Here is a 16,723-nt window from a genome sequence, read left to right as displayed (position 1 = left end):
TACAAAGCCCCTTCCATTCAGTGTTGAGCTCAGCTTGTGATACCAGGCTCTTGGGGATTGCTTCAGACCATATATTGCTTTCCTCAGTCTCAAAACATTGCCAGGCTTGACCATGCTTTCCATTCCAGGTGGTGGGCGCATGTATACTTCATCTTCTAGCTCTCCTTGTAAGAATGCATTCTTGACATCCATTTGCCAAAGATCCCATTCCAAATTCACAGCCAGAGAGAGCACAACCCTTATGGTGTGTAACTTTGCTACTGGAGCAAACGTTTCTAGATAATCCTCACCATACACTTGGGTGTAGCCTCTTGCTACTAGCCTGGTCTTCTTCCTTTCAGGTTTCCATTAGCTAGATACTTGATTGTGAACAGAAGCATGCTGGTCACTGCCTTCTTGCCTTTGGGAAGCTCACTCTCAAAATAGGTTCCATTATTTTCCATAGCCCCCATCTCATCCTCCACAGACTCTCTCCATTCATCTATCTCCATGGCTTCTTTATAGCTTCTCGGAATGAATTCTTGATCCACATTTGCCATAAAGACTTGGTGGTTCTCAGGAAACTGAGCTAGAGAGCATGTAGCTTGGATGGGATGAGCCACGGCTTGTGAGTTGAAATACACTCTTGTATTCACCCAATCTGTTGGAGGACGTCTGATCCTCTCACTTCTTCTTGGTGGTTGAGCTTGAGCTGGTTCTTCTAGTATTGTAGCCTCATCATCCGTCTGATCTCTGCTACCCACTGATCCTTCTGGTTGCTCTGCTTGATCATGAGAAACTGAGCTTTGTGGTTGTATCTCAGTTATCTTCCCCCCCTCAGGATCAAGAGGAGCATCCGCAGCAGCTTCATTACTAGGACCCTCCTGGTCTCTATTGCTTGTGGAACCCTCCTGATGAGAGCTTGACTCAGCTGTTGTATTCCCTCCTGGTATACTGATGCCAATGCCCCTCATAACTCTTCTCAAGTTCTCGGCCCTATCTGATGCTGATTGAGACAAGTCTTTTACTTCATCCCAACTCTTTTCTGCATAGTAGCCTTTGGACTCAACAAACCTCACATCCCTGGATACAAGAACCCTCTTGGTATCTGGCACATAGCACTTGTATCCTTTTGGTGAGGAGAGTAGCCTATAAACATGGCTCTGGTGCTCTTTGGTTCCAGCTTGTTTCTTTGTTGTCCTGGAATCAAAACAAAGCACACACACCCAAATACCCGAAGGTGATCTATAGATGGACGATATTTGTTTAATACCTCATGTGGTGACTGATCTTGAAAGATTTTGGTTGGTATCTTGTTGATCAGGTAGCATGCTGTCATCACTGCATCGCCCCAAAACCTCTTTGGCACATTCATGTGGAACATCATACTCCTAGCAACCTCCATAAGGTGCCTATTCTTTCTCTCAGCCACTCCATTTTGTTGTGGAGTGTATGGACAGCTTGTTTGATGGATCACTCCATGTTTGGATAGGTGTTGTTTAAATGCTGTGCTTGTGTATTCCCCACCATTATCTGATCTCAAATTTTTATCTTGGCATTGTAATGGTTAGAGACATAACTTTGAAAATTTATAAAAGCATCTAACACCCTATCCTTTGATTGAAGCAAGGTGATCCAAGTATACTTGGTTTTCTCATCTATGAATGTCACAAAGTATTTATGAAACTCCCTAGATGCGCATGGTGCAGTCCAAACATCAGAGTGAATTAAATCAAAGGCACATTCATAGATGTACTCGATTTAGGAAACACAGTTTTACAATGCTTTCCTAAGATACAAGCTTCACAATCTTTTTGAAAAGAAATACTAGGCAACATGATGTTCAAGGCACGAGAGTGAGGATGACCTAATCTAGCATGCCACATTTACATCTTTAGGGAAATTAAAACATGAATTTAAAGCAAGAGATAAATCGGAAGCAAGCTTAGTGTCTTCAAGCAAGTTACAAGTGATACACTAAAATGAATCCTTGCTACTGCCAAGTTAACAGTTGCAATTGTAGTATTTGAGATTCAAATCCAGAGGACCAGTCTACACTCTAGTTCTATGAGTTTCGAAATCAAGCTAAGAAGAAGATAATGATTTGGTTTAAAATGTGACGTAGAGAACAAGTAAAGATCACAAGCAATGAATTCAAGTTAAAAGGGTCAATCTAGGATGAATGCGAGTGATCTCAATCACGACCGAGCAACTATTCAGGTTCGATGCAGTTCTATCTAGAACTCGGATCACTCAGCTGGAACACTCCACTGTCGTGGCAGTGATCACTTTGCAGATCGATCTCACCACCTAACTGTCGTTGGGATGAGGATCGATTGCAAGCCTTAGAGAACAGGTCCGATTAGTTCACAATGCACCTTAACATCTACTTTCGTGTGGCTAAGGATGCAGTGCTCATTCATACAGGATCTAGCAACCTATTACACTTTTGATGCACAGATTTACTTGGGATCAAACGCTAGATGATCAGTTTAACGCAGGCATGAAACAATGAATGAATGAAGATTTGCTAATGATAACCTATCTATGCTCAGTCGCGAATGCACTCTATCACCCTAGATCAACAGTCGACTACTCAATCATGATGCAGAGAAGAACAACAGATGAAACTGAAATACTCATGATCAGATTAAGAAGAATAAAAACTAGGGTTCAGGTTGTTCTTCGAATGAGAGGTGAGCCGTCGCCCTTACAAAAAGCTTGAATCCAAAAGTATGAAACTTGTCTTGCAAAAACTAGCGTAAAAAAATAGAAAATAGATAGGTGGCGTTTTATATGGAGGCGCCAATCAGAAGAAAGAGATTAGGGCAACAGGGCTTAATTCCCGAAATAGGAGTTTCCATATTTGTCTGGAACAATCTCCGGATCACTCCGTCTGCTTGTTCCGCTTGAGAGAGAACAGTCTCGGGACTGTTCTCTTGAGTGTTCTCCGCAGGAATGCTCCAAAAGGACTTCTTTTCATCAGGCACCTTCTCTTCTTTCTTCTGCTAACTCCAGACCTGTAAAAGGTCAAAAAGGACTAGACTGACACGAATTAGTGACTTGAAACAAATGAAAACATATATACAATGATGTGAAAAACACCATATATCAATTCCCCCAGACTTAGATCCTTGTTTGTCCTCGAACAAGGCAAGTATCAAGAACAGGGAGAAAGGTTTGAAAGCGTGGGAACTCGCTTATTCTCAGCAACCATACTCTTACCACAAATCTCTGAACCATACAAGCTGTAGATTAGGACCACACACACTTACTGAGAACCCCCTGATCGCTGTTCGAAGATCGGCTCCTTACTCTACATCTCAACCTGAAAAGGCAACACTTTCGAGACAAAACTCCTTATGTTCAATTAAGATCAGCGTGAGCTTCTTGTCACAGGCTCTACTCAGAGAGAACGGGCTAGGTATAGAACAGGCTAACTTTTATGGTGGAGTTCAAGAGTGTTTAGGGTTTACCAAGAGCGGGTGCAGGATATCGCACAAAATGGTCGTGAGAGGACGGCTCCATTGAGGTCCACAGTCCTTACTCATCTCTGCTAATCGGACTGCTCTCCGATAGATCGATCATAAGGCTGCTCTGCGCGATTCAACTTCCCCTTCAGAACACTTCACTGAAACCACCATTACTTTCTCAACTTCCCCAGTGGCATGCATCATAAATTCTTCCCCTTCTCGTCACCAGTAAATCAAAGCAAAAACATAGATAATATATATATTTTTTTTTTTATATATATATTTTTTTTTTTTTTTGAATTACAAAATGCTGGGGTGACGAGCAAGGAGGTAACAAGTGATGTATATGATGCCACTGGTGATTCATTCTGGACTGTTCTATCCACTTACTTCTCGTTGTTCTCCATGGTATCGGAACAGGCACCTCGGTTGTTCCCTTTCGTTTGGAACAAGCACTCCGGTTGTTCTGCCTGCTTCCACTGTGTGAGCATTGATGAGTAAGAACTGCGTCGATCCTTTCCTCTCCGACCTTTTTGCACATATCTGCACATAAAGTACTAGAAAAGCAAATGTATGAGGGTGGAATTAAAGGTCAGGGTTCAAGGTGGGAACTAGCTAAAGATGAGCTAGCCACTCAGGAACAGCAAGAGGGATAAAAATCGGATAAGAAGTCCTGAGTGTAGTTCTCATTCTACCCTGATCTAGTGCCCATGACAAGAAGAATTAGAGTCCAGATTAGGTTCAGATAAAGTGGAGTTAAGTCTGCCCAATGTAACCTGATCGGTATAGAACTTCTGGAGTGTCAAATGAGATAAGTCAGGGTGTTCCAGGTCCATGTGTGGGTCTTTCATCACTGCTAAGGTCACTGAATAAGAAGGTTAAAGCACGAGGTGGTTAAAGAGCATCACAAATAAGGTCCTGATTCCCACAATAGTTTTGACTGACTCGATCCTAAAAACTGACTCGATAAAAACATAAAAATGACACAAGGACTGACTCAAAAAGCACACAAGCGAATATAGTACAATCGCTCCCCCAGACTTAGTTCACACCATCCCTGGTTGTGAAAATAAATCAGAGGAAGCTGAAACAAACCAAACGGAAGCAAATATCATGAAAAATAAACAGTTCAGATGGATAAGACAAGGGATAGAAATAGTCCTTTCGGACTCAGTCTGAATCGCCGCTACCGGAGTGACCAGCTGTCCTCCTGTTCCTCGGCAGTCTCACTCCTCCAGTCGATGTTCCTGCTTGTTCCTTGCCTGGGCGCCTTGTTCTCTGCGGTGTACGCTCCTCCTGTGCTCCAATGCAGCCGCCTGTGATCGCCCTGAGTATCCTCTTCATGAGGCTGTTATTCTTCTTCTGGGAATCAACCATCCAGCGTCTGTAGGCGTGATCATCAGTCACATCGGTGAAGTCCTCCAGGTCGTACTCTCCATCAGCCGGTGGAGTAACATGCTCCACATCGTCCATGTCTTCATCATCGTGCTGAACGGGTGCCTTCGGATCATCGCAGAGGTGCTCTTCAGCGGGTGAGAACACAATGTTCTCCAAGGATAAGAAGTCTGTGAACCCAGGCATAGGGAGCTTGCAGTACAGAGGGTTCCCTTCTTTGTCCTGGAACTTGTAGGTGGTCTCGTCGCGCAGGATGTGGCATGCGATCAGGTAAGGAGTATCGATGTACTCAATCGCAGAGACGACCGTGTAAGAGCTGAGGTTGATGTTGAAGTGCTGGAACAAGGGAGTGAGCAAACTGCCGCAACGATCCTTCTTATCATCAGTTCGAACCAGTGTGTCTCGGCGTTCAGCGAACATGGAGATGAGATGATACCCTGGGTTGGTCTTGACTTCCTGGATCGGGGTGATGTTCTCTCTGCGCATCTCGTCCTCAAGTCCCGTGTAGAGAACTTGGAGCTCTCCATTCGTGATCTTGGAGGTGTACTCCTTCGCGAACAAGACATTGGACACAATCTTGGCGATGATCCGGATAGCAGGATTCCGGATCTGCGACTGATAGGCCTTGCGAGAGGTGAACTTGCCGGCTGCGATGAGATCCCAAAAGGTGTCTGCCGGTTTGAACTTCCTTTCCACTGAAATCCCCTTTGGCGTGTCTGCAATCTCGAATAGAGAGTTCAGGTCGTCGAGAGAGATGGAACAGAACTTGCCATCAGCCATGAAGGAGAAGAAGCAGTTCTCATACGAAGGCGCATTGGGGTTCTGGTAAGTGATCTTGCACGTCGCGAGCACTTGCCTGACCAAGTCGGGGTAGAGAACCTGAGCCTGGTAGCAGAGAGGCATGATTCCCATAGCCTGCATTGTGTCGAACACCTCAGTGTCAAGGCCTAGATCGCCTAGTGTTTGCTGGTTCACGAATCGCGTGGGCAAGATCTCTGCTAGGAGGAGCTTGTTGTAAACCGCTGCCGACTCCTTGTCCCATCCCTCGACGTTGAAGTCAAGGAGCATCTGATCATTAAGGTCGATGGGCGCTCCCTCAGTCTTGTTCGGCCACGGGTACCCAGGTGGAGCACTCGCGGCTGGAGAAGCCGTGCTCTTGGCGACTCTAGCGTTCCGCATCTTTGGAGGCATCTACAAGACAAAACAAAACCCAATATCAGCACAGTTCGTCGGTTGTTCTAGAAACGATGGAACAATCCAATCTTCTTGTTCTACTCAAATCCATCGATTACTAGACAACCTATACAAGCCTCAATCTCAACAGTAGAAATCGCAAAGGCCAAGAATCATAAGCAACAAATCGGTTCCTCTTCCATTGAGTATCAATCATGAATTCAATCCTAGTAGCAAGTATACTATCAAGAGCTACAACCTAGGATGAAATCGCAAAGCATAAAGGAAAGAGAGAATCCAAGAAATCACTCCCAAATCGCGATTTGCATGCGCGAAGAGGGGGAGAATTCTTGGCCGATTACCTTGAGTGGAGAGGTGATTCCTGCAAAACAAACCAGTCTCTAGAGAACCCAAGAGGTGAGAACCAAAAATCGTGAGGATTGAATCAAAAGGGGGAGAGTTTGCGATTTAGGGTTCTTGAGGGGAGTGAGTTGATTTGCGGCGAGAGAGAGATAGTGGGGGAGTGGAATGTTTGGGCTTTTAAAAGCCAATCAAACCGCTTCCCCTTCCCTTTTTTTTTTTTTTTTTTTTTTTTTTTTTTTTTTTTTTTTTTTTTTTGTTTCGAGAACTTACCTGGGAACAATCGGCGGAACAACCGCTGGAGTGCTCTCCTGGAGTGATCTCGAATTTTCTTGATTTTTCAACCTGCAAGTTAGTTCCTAGAAAGATAAAGACAAAGAGAAAACAATATTTACACTCACCAGTGGGTTGCCTCCCACCAAGCGCTTGTTTTCTGTCACTAGCTTGACTTCAATGAGCCGATTAGGCTTGAGGGGGATCGCTCAAGGGTATCTCTACACCTTCAGCGATTGTTGTGTCAGCAAGATATGGCTTGAGACGCTGACCATTGACAACAAATTCTCCTCCTCTTGTGTCCAGCAACACAACAGCTCCATAAGGGCGAACCTCCTTAATGGTGAAAGGTCCAGACCATCTAGATTTGAGCTTTCCAGGGAACAGCTTAACCCGTGAATTGAAGAGTAAAACCTGATCGTTCGGAGCAAAGCTTCTGCTGATGATCCGCCTGTCGTGGAACGCCTTGGTCTTTTCCTTGTAGATCTTAGAACTCTCATAGGCCAGATGCCTGATCTCCTCCAACTCGTGGATCTGAATGGTTCGCCTCTCCTTGGCAGGTTTGATATCGAAGTTGAGTAGTTTGACAGCCCAAGCCGCCTTGTACTCTAGCTCAACAGGTAGGTGGCACGCCTTGCCATAGACCAGATGATAGGGGGTGGTCCCTAAAGGGGTCTTGTAGGCTGTTCTGTACGCCCAGAGAGCATCGTCAAGCTTAAGGGACCAATCCTTGCGGGTGGTGTTGACAGTCTTCTGCAGGATGTTCTTGATCTCTCTGTTTGAAACTTCCACTTGACCACTTGTTTGAGGATGGTAGGCGGTTGCAACCTTGTGTTTCACACCATTCTTGCTCAGCAATCCTTGGAACAACTTGTTGATAAAGTGTGTTCCACCATCGCTTATTACCACTCTAGGCACTCCAAATCTTGGGAAGATGATGGAGGTGAACATCTTGGTTACAACTCGCGCATCATTGGTTGGACTAGCAATCGCCTCTACCCACTTGGAGACATAGTCCACAGCAACTAGGATGTACTCATTCTTGTGTGAGACTGGGAAAGGTCCCATGAAATCGATCCCCCAGCAATCGAACACTTCAACTTCCAAGATGTAGTTCTGAGGCATCTCGTTTCTCTTACTTATACTCCCCATCCTTTGGCATGAATTGCATCGAGATATGAAGGCGTGAGCATCTCTGAACATAGTGGGCCACCAGAAACCGGCTTGGAGGATCTTGGAAACAGTCTTGAAGGTGGCAAAGTGACCAGCATAAGAGGAACCATGGCAGTGGTGAAGGATCCCTGGAATATCAGCCTCCGGAACACATCTCCTGAAGATCCCATCCTTGCCTTGCCGATAGAGATACGGCTCATCCCAGAAGTAGTGCCTTGCCTCCCTCAGAAATTTCCTCTTCTCATTCCCTGTGAACCTCAAAGGCTCTTTCTCAGCTGCCAAGAAGTTGGCAATCTCAGCAAACCATGGAAGGTTCGGGTACTCCTTCTGGATCACTGCAACAAATGATCCTTCTACGCGGGAACAGTCCTTAATGGCAGGTGACGACTGCTCCATGTTGCGCAGACCAATCGCATTGACGTACTCCATCGGTTGTTCCACATCAAGAACTGTCTCATCTGACACTTTCATCCTGGAGAGATGATCTGCCACTCCATTATCAACCCCCTTCTTGTCTCTTATCTCTAGATCAAACTCTTGGAGCAAGAGAATCCATCTTAAGAGCCGCGGTTTAGCATCCTTCTTCGTGAGCAGGTACTTGAGAGCCGCGTGGTCTGTGTGCACAATCACCTTTGATCCAACCAGATAGGATCTGAACTTCTCAAAAGCGAACACGATGGCAAGGAGCTCCTTCTCTGTGGTTGCGTATCGGCATTGAGCTTCATCTAAAGTTCTGCTTGCATAGTAGATCACGTGAAGCTTCTTGTCTTTACGCTGTCCAAGGACTGCTCCCACTGCAAAGTCACTTGCATCTGTCATAATCTCAAAGGGGAGATCCCAGTCTGGAGGTTGGACAACTGGTGCACTGACTAGAGCTCCCTTGATCGTGTGGAATGCGGCTAAGCAGTCACTGTCAAAGGCAAACTGAGCTTCCTTGCAGAGCAGCCGAGTGAGTGGTCTCGCGATCTTAGAGAAGTCTTGGATGAACCTCCTGTAGAAACCAGCGTGTCCCAGGAAACTCCGGATTCCCTTCACTGAAGTTGGTGGTTGCAGACTCATCATGACCTCGATCTTTGCCTTGTCCACCTCAATGCCTTTCTCGGATATCTTGTGTCCCAGAACAATCCCGTCTCTCACCATGAAGTGGCATTTCTCCCAGTTCAGCACTAAATGCTTCTCCTCGCATCGCTTCAGTACCCTGCACAAATTTGACAAACAGACATGAAAGGAGCTTCCATAGACGCTGAAATCGTCCATGAAAACCTCCATTATGTCTTCGATCAGATCAGTAAAAATCGACATCATGCATCGCTGGAAGGTCGCTGGAGCATTGCACAAGCCGAAGGGCATCCTCCTGTATGCATATGTTCCATAAGGGCATGTGAACGTCGTCTTCTCCTGATCATCTGGGTGGATGGGAATCTGAAAGAAACCTGAATAACCATCTAAAAAGCAATAGTAAGGGTGGTTAGCCAATCTCTCAAGCATTTGATCAATAAAAGGAAGTGGGAAGTGATCCTTACGAGTCGCAGCATTCAATTTACGAAAATCAATGCACATGCGATGACCAGTAACTGTTCTAGTGGGGATCAATTCATTCTTTTCATTGGTTATTACAGTGATCCCACCTTTCTTAGGTACTACATGCACAGGACTAACCCACTTACTATCAGAGATCGCATAGATCACACCTGCTTCTAGAAGTTTCATTATCTCTTTCTTTACAACATCTTTTAGATTTGGGTTTAACCTCCTCTGATGTTCTACAGAAGTCATCGATTCATCTTCCAGGTGTATTCTATGCATGCACAGATCAGGTGAAATGCCAGGTATGTCAGCTAGAGAGTAACCCAAAGCCTTACGATATTTTCTCAGCTCACACAAAAGCAGAGCAGTCTCTGCATTGTTCAGGTCAGCATTCACAATGACAGGATATGTGGAGTTGGGTCCAAGAAATGCATACCTGAGTCCCTTGGGAAGGGATTTGAGCTCTACCTTTGGAGCTTTCAGCTCGCTCCATGAGTCATCGGGCTGAGCTGCCGGAACAGTCGGGTTCTGAGGCGTGGTTGTTCCAGTCGATGTGCTGGAGTCACTGTTCTCCCCCAGACTTAGATTCGCCACCGTCCTCTCCATACTCCTGGCTGAATCCAGGAACTTGGCATAGGCATCAGCATCAACACTCTCTAAGCTTTGCTCGGCTTCAGCTCTGACTAAGGCGAGTTCAAGTGGATCCTCGGTGAGAATCTCCTCGATCATTCCTTCATGCGGCTCTAGGGGATCACCATCTTCTTGGACAGTGAAGGTTTGTCCATCCAGCATCGGCTTCTTGAGCATCTGATCCATCTCAAACTTCATCACAATATCTCCAAGGTGGAGATCGATCTTTCCTTGTCGGACATCAATGATAGCTCCAACAGTGCAGAGGAATGGTCTGCCTAGGATCAGGGGATCATTGGAGTCTTCCTCGACTTCCAGAACAACGAAATCGGCAGGAACAATTGTATTCCCAACCAGAACTTGAAGATCTTCGAGGATTCCAACTGGAGACTTCACAGATCGATCAGCAAACACTAGTGACATCCTGGTAGGCTTGAAGTCCGTGTATCCAAGGCGCTTAGCCACAGTATATGGCATGAGATTTATGCTCGACCCTAGATCGACGAGTGAGCATGAGAAGAGTGTTCTGCCAATCTGAACCGAGAGAACAAATTTTCCCGGATCACCCAACTTCTTAATCCTTCTGTTCTGGAGCACCGCACTGCACTCCTTAGAGACAATCATGAACTCGCTGTCATCAGATATCTTCCCAGAGATCAATCCCTTGACGAAGCTACGCATGGATGGTATCATCTGGATCGCACTCATCAGAGGGAGCTTGACAGTTAGGTCTTCCAGCATCTTCCTGCACTTCATCTCTTCCTTATCCTTGCGTGTAGCCTTAGCTGGAACAGGGTAGGGCACTTTCGGTACATACTGACGAGCAGGAGAAGGTGCTGCAGTCGGTGGAACAACCCCAGCGGGTCGCTCTGCTTCAGGCGGAACAGTCTCAGTAGGTTGTTCTGCGTCTTCCTCATCTGTGGGTACAGCTTTAGAAGGCTGATCCGACTCCTTCTGCTTCCCTTTCTCAGCCGATGTGAATCTCCTGGGGTCTAGATCAGGCAGTTGCTTTCCACTCCTCAACCCTACTGCATTGCACTCCTTGGGGTTCTTGTCTGTTTTCCCAGGGAGAGTTCCTTGCTGTCTCTTCACGTTCTCAGCAGTCTGAGCAATCTGAATATCCATCTGTCTCATATGGCTTGAGACATTGTCATACTTCACACTCAGGTCATTGAACATATGATTCATCCTGGTGTTGATGTCGTTTGTGACCTGGTTCAGTGCTTTCCCTTGGATCTGCTGTCCTTGGAGCAGCTGGCTCATCATATTGGCGAGGCTCTTCATGTCATCATGCGGAGCAGTCTGAGTCGGTTGTGCAGCTTGCTGATTAACCGGCTGTTTCTGGCTGTGGAACTGAGCATTCTGAGCTGGGTTAAGGACAAAGGTTCTTCCCTGATTGCCATAAGGCCTTTGGTATCCACTGTTCTGACCCTGGTTCCCTTGAGCTTTATCGTCTGGTTTAGGGGCATTGAACAGGTGGGGATTGTTCCTCACGTTAGGGTTCGGGTGATAGTTCTTGAACTGCCATCCTTGCCCATTCACATAGCTCACTTCATGCTGATCCTCAGCCGACTGATCTGCCTCTGATGTGCCTTCTGCGGTAGCTTTATCCTGTGGGGATTCTTCCATGATGAAGACCTGGTTCTGGTTACTCTTAATCAGCTGGTCGACCTTGGCAGAGAGCTCATCAATCTTGCTGTTGTCGATGCTCTTCACCTTCTGAGTGCGATCAGTCTCGCGGTTATTGTCAGCTGAGCTTGAGGCCATGTTCTCAATCAACTCGAATGCACCTTGAGTGGACTGAGTCATGAAATCTCCTTTACTGGCTGAGTTCAAAGCGTTCCTGTACTCCCAGCCTACTCCATCGTAGAACACTCCCAGCAGATAGTCTTCCTCAAAACCGTGATGTGGGCATTCTCTGCGGTAGACATTGAATCGCTCCCAAGCATCACAGAACGGCTCGTCCACCAATTGTTTGAAGGTCACGATCTTCTGTCTCAGAGCTGCTGTCTTCGATTTCGTGTAGAAGTGGCTTAAGAAAGCCTCTCGGACTTGTTCCCAAGTGGTGAGTGATCCGGTGGGTAGTGAATCAAGCCAGCGAGCAGCTTTCCCATCAAGAGAGAAAGGGAACAGAGTACACTTGATGTAATCGGGTGGTACTCCATTCGCTTTAGTGAAACCACACATCTTCTCAAAGTGCTCGATGTGGTCCATCGGTATCTCAGCAGGAAGCCCATTGAAGATCTTCCTTTGCACTAGACTTATCAAGGCTGGCTTGATCTCGAAGTCTTGCCTTGTGCACGGTGGAGGGGTTATGGCAGATCGCGTAGCGGGCAGATTACGCAGTAAGTTTCTCTGGCCGATCTGGACCACTCCCTCCTGTTGGTTCGCAGCATTCAGAGCAGCTTGCTCGGCAGCAGCTTGCTGCGCTTGGATCGTCTGCTGCATCTGCTGCATCTGCTGTTGCATGAGTGCAAACGCAGCAGTGAGATCATCTGGATGATCACCCATGTCGGTGTTCGTTGATCTCGGCTGTTGACGGTTCTGTCGTTCCAATCTCGCTAGTTCCTCGTTAGAAAGCTGATGCAATGGCCCTTGTGCGTTGCTCCGAGTATGTCTACTGGTCATGCACCTGGATCATCAGCTGAAACAAAGAAAATAACACGAGTTAGATATCTTAGACTAGATATGAAACCGAAAATTAGAGGTAAAAAATCTGGTCCCCGTCGCAACGGCGCCAAAACTTGATACACTAAAAATGAATCCTTGCTACTGCCAAGTTAACAGTTGCAATTGTAGTATTTGAGATTCAAATCCAGAGGACCAGTCTACACTCTAGTTCTATGAGTTTCGAAATCAAGCTAAGAAGAAGATAATGATTTGGTTTAAAATGTGACGTAGAGAACAAGTAAAGATCACAAGCAATGAATTCAAGTTAAAAGGGGTCAATCTAGGATGAATGCGAGTGATCTCAATCACGACCGAGCAACTATTCAGGTTCGATGCAGTTCTATCTAGAACTCGGATCACTCAGCTGGAACACTCCACTGTCGTGGCAGTGATCACTTTGCATATCGATCTCACCACCTAACTGTCGTTGGGATGAGGATCGATTGCAAGCTTTAGAGAACAGGTCCGATTAGTTCACAATGCACCTTAACATCTACTTTCGTGTGGCTAAGGATGCAGTGCTCATTCATACAGGATCTAGCAACCTATTACACTTTTGATGCACAGATTTACTTGGGATCAAACGCTAGATGATCAGTTTAACGCAGGCATGAAACAATGAATGAATGAAGATTTGCTAATGATAACCTATCTATGCTCAGTCGCGAATGCACTCTATCACCCTAGATCAACAGTCGACTACTCAATCATGATGCAGAGAAGAACAACAGATGAAACTGAAATACTCATGATCAGATTAAGAAGAATAAAAACTAGGGTTCAGGTTGTTCTTCGAATGAATAGGTGAGCCGTCGCCCTTACAAAAAGCTTGAATCCAAAAGTATGAAACTTGTCTTGCAAAAACTAGCGTAAAAAAAAATAGAAAATAGATAGGTGGCGTTTTATATGGAGGCGCCAATCAGAAGGAAAGAGATTAGGGCAACCGGGCTTCAATTCCCGAAATAGGAGTTTCCATATTTGTCTGGAACAATCACCGGATCACTCCGTCTGCTTGTTCCGCTAGAGAGAGATCAGTCTCGGGACTGTTCTCTTGAGTGTTCTCCGCAGGAATGCTCCAAAAGGACTTCTTTTCATCAGGCACCTTCTCTTCTTTCTTCTGCTAACTCCAGACCTGTAAAAGGTCAAAAAGGACTAGACTGACACGAATTAGTGACTTGAAACAAATGAAAACGTATATACAATGATGTGAAAAACACCATATATCAACAAGTCTCCCTTGGTTACACCTTTGCCAAGCAACCTACTAGTTTCAATATCCTAAAACAAAACATCATTAGGAGTGAAGGTAACATGGCAATTTAAATCAGTGGCAACCCTTTTTACTGATAACAAGTTGGAAGTGAAACTAGGCATATAAAAGGCTTTAGAGTCTTTTTCAAATATCCTAAGATCACCCACCCCTTTAATTGGAACCAACTCTCCATTAGCTACACAAACATTTCCTAGGGCAGGAACAATATTTTTAATCAACCCTAGATCACTTATCATATGATGACTAGCCCCTGAATCAATCACTAAAGGTTTATTCATTTTAGAGCTAGCAATCGCATTCAAGGAATAGTCAATATTAGTAGCATGTAAAGAGGTACCAAAGGTGTTACCAGAGTGGTCCTTGAGGGCCCTGATGAGGGCCTCAATGTCAGATCTCTTGATGGTATCATCAGGAGTGATTCTCAAGGTACTGGAGTTGCTTGATACAAGCGCTTTGCCTTCACCAGCTGGATTGGTGTTTGAGATGGCTCGTGTGGTGTTTGGAGTTCTTGGTTCACCCATCTCACCAGAGTAGTTGGCTCTTGCATCATTGAGAGGAGTCCTGAACTTCATTGGCTTGAGGTGAGGGTGAAGGATCCAGCACTTGTCCTTGCCATGCCCTTTCTTCTTGCAATGGTCACAAACCCACACTTTCTTGTCCTCCGGCTTGTACTGACCCTTGTTTGCTGTGCCTTCAGCTTGGTTCACCAACACAAGCTCTCCTTTGCCTCCAAAGAGTCCAACCGACCCTTGTTCCTTCTGGATTTGAGAGCATACTTCTTCCAAGGTTGGTAGCTTCTCGGCCCTCAACAAGTGTTTAATGAGGTCATTGTAACCGGGGTTCATGGTGAGGAGCAAGGCAAACACCTTGTCTTCTTCTCTCCGATCTTTAAGTATGCTAGGGTCCACAGTACATGGCCTCAGCATCTCCAACTCAGCCCACAAGGCTCGGAACTTGCCGAAATGCTGGTTGAAATCCATGTCTTCTTGGTGGAGTGAGCTAATGGCCCTCTTGACCTCAAACACTCTACTCAAGTTTGATATGTTGCCATACACCTTCTGAAGAGTGTTCCACAACTCTTTGGGAGTCTCACAGTAAGAGTAAGCTTCCAAGATTGGTGCGTCAAGGCTGCTTTGGATGATAGACAACACCAAGAGATCCTCCTGATCCCACTTGTCTTCGGTAGCAACCACAACTTCAGTACTGTCCCCTCCTTGGACAGTTTCTTTAGAGGGCTTGTCTTCTGTTATGTGAGAACAGAGACCTCTTCCTCCCAAGGCTGTTTTAACAAGCCTAGACCACAAGAGATAGTTTACACCAGTGAGTGTAACCGGAATGGAGACTTTGGATGACTTTTCCATTTTTGGCAAATTCTGGAGTGATAAGTGAAGAACACTCAAGAACACAAAGAAATTTTGCTAAAAAGGGAAAGTTAAGAACAGAGATTATGCGGAAGTGAAAAAGGAATCAAGGTCTCAAGAGCAAGAGAGCTCTGATACCATGTGAGATTTAAAGATTAAGTGTGAAGAGTGATGAGAATGAGTAACTAAGAGAGTGAGATTGAGAGAATCCGAGAGAGAGAGTTTAGTGAAGTGGTTTCATATTTGATTCCCTTGACTTGAAATGGTTCACATACAATGTAGTTCTATCGACATAGAGAGCATAAGAGAACAAAGGAGGAAAGCATAAACAAATGAGCAAGTGGTCTGGTCATTTGAATCTCTTCTTCTCCTCTGATTACTCTTATGTCACTATGCTTCATCTCAACAATATCTTCATGATTCTTATCAAACCAGGATGAACCACGATCTAAGAAGCATTATTTGAACACTAATCAGTGGAGAATAACCAGGAAGTTGAATAAATCTCATAAGTGTTGTGAGCAAGAAGATATCCCACCTTCTATCCAGATGATTCCAGATTTGCCTGTTCGAACATATGTCATTATCTTCATGATTCTTATCAAACCAGGATGAACCACGATCTAAGAAGCTTTATTTGGAACCACTAATCAGTGGAGAATAACCAGGAAGTTGAATAAATCTCATAGGAGTTGTGAGTAAGAAAATATCCCACTTTCTATCCAGATGATTCCAGATTAGCCTGTTCGGACATATGGCAATATCTTCATGATTCTTATCAAACCAGGATGAACCAATATATAAGAAGCTTGATTGGCAACCACTAATCAGTGAAGAATAACCAGGAAGTTGAATAAATCTCATAGGAGTTGTGAGTAAGAAGATATCCCACTTTATATCCAGATGATTCCAGATTAGCCTTTTCGGACATATGGCAATATCTTCATGATTCTTATCAAACCAGGATGAACCACGATCTAAGAAGCTTTATTTGGAACCACTAATCAGTGGAGAATAACCAGGAAGTTGAATAAGTCTCAAGGAGTTGTGATTAAGAAGATATCCCACTTTCTATCCAGATGATTCCAGATTAGCCTGTTCGGACATATGGCAATATCTTCATGATTCTTATCAAACCAGGATGAACCAAGATCTAAGAAGCTTTATTTGGAACCACTAATCAGTGGAGAATAACCAGGAAGTTGAATAAATCTCATAGGAGTTGTGATTAAGAAGATATCCCACTTTCTATCCAGATGATTCCAGATTAGCCTGTTCGGACATATGTAAATATCTTCATGATTCTTATCAAACCAGGATGAACCAATATATAAGAAGCTTGATTGGGAACCACTAATCAGTGAAGAATAACCAGGAAGTTGAATAAATCTCACAGGAGTTGTGAGTAAGAAGATATCCCACTTTCTATCCAGATG

The 16,723-nt window shown here is 45.0% G+C and overlaps 1 non-coding gene across 1 annotated transcript; it reads left to right on the top strand.

Annotated features, from left to right (window-relative positions):
• The first annotated feature begins 11,880 nt into the window (after positions 1-11,880).
• On the top strand, positions 11,881-11,987 carry LOC130502034 (small nucleolar RNA R71). The gene has a single exon (XR_008940012.1). It is a non-coding gene; the product is annotated as a small nucleolar RNA R71 (small nucleolar RNA).
• The last annotated feature ends 4,736 nt before the right edge of the window (positions 11,988-16,723 follow it).

The sequence above is a fragment of the Raphanus sativus genome, unplaced genomic scaffold (genome assembly GCF_000801105.2).
Source record: "Raphanus sativus cultivar WK10039 unplaced genomic scaffold, ASM80110v3 Scaffold0393, whole genome shotgun sequence".
Classification (NCBI taxonomy): domain Eukaryota; kingdom Viridiplantae; phylum Streptophyta; class Magnoliopsida; order Brassicales; family Brassicaceae; genus Raphanus; species Raphanus sativus.
The sequence above is the reverse complement of the archived record's forward strand: the minus strand, read 5'-3'. Positions and strand labels throughout refer to the sequence as shown.